This window comes from Zea mays, chromosome 7 (assembly GCF_902167145.1).
Source record: "Zea mays cultivar B73 chromosome 7, Zm-B73-REFERENCE-NAM-5.0, whole genome shotgun sequence".
Taxonomy (NCBI): Eukaryota; Viridiplantae; Streptophyta; class Magnoliopsida; order Poales; family Poaceae; genus Zea; species Zea mays.
In genome coordinates, this window is record NC_050102.1 from 12,168,189 (window position 1) to 12,172,999 (window position 4,811).

The following is a 4,811-nucleotide window of genomic DNA, read 5'->3' on the forward strand; positions in this document are numbered from 1 at the left end:
CTGCCAGTGGTGTTTGTTCAAGGTTTTCAAGTAAGAAACATGGATTCATCTTTGGCGTTGGTTTATGAAAATGACTCACATTTCAGAGCCATGGAAAAATATTACGGAGAATAAATGTCACACATATAAAAAAAGAATTTAAGTTGAAAACATTATTCAAACAAAAGAAATTGCATGCAAGGCTCTTTTTAAATACTACTCCCTCCATCCAAAAATATAATTCAGGAATCTCGTTGATAATTATCTACTACTACACATTGTGCAAAGGTAGCAGGTGGGCTTTGGAAGAGATGTAGTATATATTTTTACTGTAACAATTATTGACATAAACACACATGTGGTGTAGTGGTAGCTACGAGCACATTTATTTGAGAGGTTGCAGGTTCGAATCCCATTGGAGCCACATTTATGTTTTTTAATTTAATTTTAGCTAGGCGTGGGATGCACGTGGGAATGGGAATGTGATTTGCGGGGAGGGGGGAATGAAAAAGACAGTACGTGGATGGGGTAATGGGAATGGCAGAACACGGAATGGCAGCCGGGAATGGGAATGGGCTTTGCGGGGAGGGGAGAATGAGAAAGACAGTGCGGGAATGGGAATGGCAGAACACGAAATGGCAGCCTACCCCTTACCGCCTTAATAAGTAGTATAGATATATATGTTTGCCTGCTTGTGTTGGTTCGTCTTCGCTTCGCGTTGCGATTAGATCGTGATTTGTTTCCACGCTTTGAGAAATCGACGATCAAGCATTGGCGACCAAGAGATCAATCTCCTCGAGTTCTACGAGATCGAAGACCCTGAGCATCTGTTTGGTGAAGGCAAGTGTCCTCTGACCCATTATGTCCTATCTATTTATAATTCACGGTCCCACATTACTTAATTGAAACTTAAGGATTGACTAGCTTTCTGTTTACCTTATCCTTGTTTACCTTTTGGGTTATCATGGTTAGCTTTACGCTATTGCTTTACTATAATCAATGAACATGATGTGAATATTATGATACGATGATGTTATCCCGATGATGTTCCTGTGATACTTTAGGGGGCTCAGGCTGTTTCCTGAGTACCTCTCCGTAAGGACCTGTTTGGGGAGTGACAACCCGGGATAACAGTGCAACCATGAGGGTGGAATGGGACGCCCTTAGCTGATTAATTAGAGGAACCAGAGGAGTAGTTGGCTTCGCCGTAGGGCTGCCAATGGGGTCCGGGCACAGTACTTGCTCTGCCGAGGCTGGTTGCAGAGGTTCTTTGATTTGGTTTTGTTAGTCACCCTTCCTTTGGGGAGATGTACTATGTTTATGAAACTGGAGAAATCTAACGGGTGGCTATGACCTCTGGGAAATCTTTGTAAAGGCTACGTAGTGAGACCCTGCTAGGTCACCTTGGTAGTGATCAATGGAGAGTCATGATCTCCGGGCAGAATGGGAATCACGACTTGTGGGTAAAGAGTGCGACCTCTGCAGAGGGTTAGAAACTGATATATCAGCCGTGCTCACGGTTATGAGCGGCCTTGGGATCCTCTTTGATTAGAGATACAGATGGTTCAAGATGTATGGTTCTATTTATGGTTTTGGCTTGATGATGATAATGATGTTTCCTCGATGAGGAAATGGTTCACAGGTTGGTTATATAATAAAACTTGGCTTCTACTAATAATAAATACCTGACCCACTAAAAGCAATTGCTTTGAGCTTAACCCCACATAGAGCTAGTCCACTTCAGCCAAACGGGACATTTGCTGAGTACGTTGATGTGTACTCACCCTTGCTTTCACAAAACACCAGGTTGCCTTTGGTGCAATCTATGCTCGGGTAAAGAAGAAGGAGAAAGATGTCGAGGTGGATCTCCAGGAGTTCCAGGACTTCGACGAGTTCGTGGTTTAGGCTAGCGACCTCCCCCAGTTAGCTGCCTATGGTGGGTTTATTTACGTTGGCTACATTTCGATTCTGTGTACTTTGATTTATATTATGTAAAAGACTCTAGTCTTTAATATTATTACTTGCTCTTTATTGTTATTCGAAGCATTGTGCTATGATGAGTCATTTATGTAATCGCTATGTACGTGAGTTCTGATCCAGGCATGTACATGGTTCACATTCGGTTTACCTTCCAAAACCAGGTGTGACATAAGTGGTATCAAAGCCTTGCTGACTGTAGGACCGCTGACCTAGAGTAGCATTGGCCGTTTTGAGGACTTATTGATTATTACTTCACCTCATCCTTGATTTTGCTTAAAAATATTAGTCACCTCGACTAATTCTATGTTGTGCTCCTATATGCCCCCTTGCCAAAAGTATTTTATTCTAGTATGATCTATACTTCCCTCAATCTATTAGATCTGATCTCACTCTTGTGCTTGCGACACCTTTGTAGATGCCCATGACCATAACCTTCTTGTCTTTTAGGATTCTTTTCTCTTCCATTATTAAATTGCTATCATGTGACCATATATCCATTGGTATTGACATGCTCGTATCCTTGTATTTTAATACCCTTATCCCTTGATTCAAAGTACTTACCCTTGTACCTCTACTACCTATTTAAACAGTTCAGTTTATGTGTCCATAACATTCTTGTCTTTTGAGATCCCTTCCTATTCCATTGTTAAGTCATTACCTTTCAACAATTTATATTCCCTAGTCTTAGTATGCTCATATCCTTAGAGTCTTGCATACTCTTATATTTTCGTGTATGCTTATCTTCATACCCCAACGTCTGTTTAAGACATTTCAGTTAACATGCCCTTGACCACCCTTGTTTCTTAATGATCCATGAGCGGTCATTTTATTTTGCACATCCTTGGTGATCCCATTAATTCCTTGTAACTTCCCTCAGTAAAGAAATTTTACTTCAACCCTTCTATTGGAACCATACATATCTTACCCTTGATTGTTCTCTTCACTTCGCCACCTCGCGAGGCTTGCCTTAACTCTAACCTTGGTTATGCTTTTCATGATTATCATCTTTACCCTTATCACCTCTATATCCTACCTTAATGTTTATCTTATACCTGCCCTTTAAAATCTCTTCTTTTCATCTTAATTTGAGCGTTGTACTTCACCTATTTTTCCCTTGGTCGTACCCTCATCTTTGTCGCTTGCGAGTTTTTAACTCCATCCTTTTGTTATGCTCTGATTGGGTATTACCTTTACCTTTCTCATATCTTGATCTTACCTTGGTAGTTACACTATGCATGTTCTCTAATATCTCCAATCTCTTATCCCAATTTGAGATCGGTGTTTTACCTATCTCACCCTTGGCCATATCTTCTTCTTTACCACATGTAAGCTTGGGTGCAACTCCATTCTTTGTTGTATTTATATCATTGACTTTTCTATGCCTTCATCTTTTCTCTTATACCCTTATCTGTTATCGCCTTTAACCCTTGTGATTTTTTTTGTCTTCTACCTAAATGTTTACCTTGAACTTATCCGTTAAAAGGCTTCCCTTTCTTCCAATCCAGTTTGAGAGTTGTGAATTACCTATCTCTCCCTTGATTTCTTTTTACTTCCTATCGTCTTACAAGTTTTGTGTTAATTCCATCCCTTGCTATGTTTTGATTTGCTATCACCCTCACCTTGTCGTCCATCGATCTTGCCTTGATACTCATCTTTATTCCCGCTTCTTAAAAATCCCCTCTCTTCCACCTCAATTTGAGAGTGGCAATTTACCTATCTGGCCCTTGGACATGCCCTCTCTTTTTCCATTTGCGGGACCGATCTTAACTCCATCCTTTATGGTACTTATATCATTTGTTCCTATGCCCATTTACCTCCTCTCTTTCATTCATGTTCGTTATCACCTTTAACCCTTGTAATATCTATACCCTTACCTTCATGCTTACTTTGAACCTACCCTTTAAAGCCTCCTCCTTTCCGTCCCCATTCGAGAGTAATACCTCACTCACTTCACCATTGATTGCTCCCCCTTCTTCGACGCCTTGCAAGTTTTGTCTAAAAATACATCCTTTATTGTGTGTTTGTCCATTATCACCTTAACCCTTGTCATCCCTCGATCTTTACCTCGATGCTTATCATGTACCTGCATTTCAAAGCCGCCTCTCCCATTTTATTCCAAGAGCGATGTCTTACCCATCCCGCTCTTGTTCGTTCCCTTTTCCTCTGTCGCGTTGCAGGTCACGACTTTTTCTCGATATCACCCTTAGCTTCCTAATATCTAGATCTTTCCATGATGATCCTATGCCTACCTATTGAATTATCATCCTTCCCATCTCGATTTGAGAATGGTGGTTACCTACCCTGCCCTTGGTTGTATTTTCTCCCTTATCGATTACAATCCTTGCTTAAAACTCTATCCTTTATGGTGCTCGTGCCCCTATCCTGCACGTCTTGTTCTACTCCTTGTCCTTCAACAACCATAGAGAGTAGTTATCCCCTTTTTAAAGAGGACCACCATTTAATTAAAAGGAACGTATAGCAACGTGTTTTTTGTTTTTGTATGCTTGTGTTGTTTGTCCTTGTGTGATGAGTGATTTGTTTCTTTGTGATGAGTGTTGGTGTGTTGTGGCCTTTGGTCCATAATGGCATAAGTTTACTAGGTGAGTGCCATAGAGTTAGGTAGTTGGGTGCTCTCCCTTTTTCTCTCTTTAATCTATCTATGCTTACCTTTTCTATCTATACCCTTCCCTCTTGCACCTGTCCGGTTGGCATCCTCCAACCTCTCTTAATCAGTCAAGATCAGAGTTGGCAACATCTTCATCAAGTGCATACCAATGCTCCTGTTAAGGGGGTTAGACGCTAACCCCAAAGAAGACAATGCGATCAACATCAACCAACAAGATCAGAGTGGC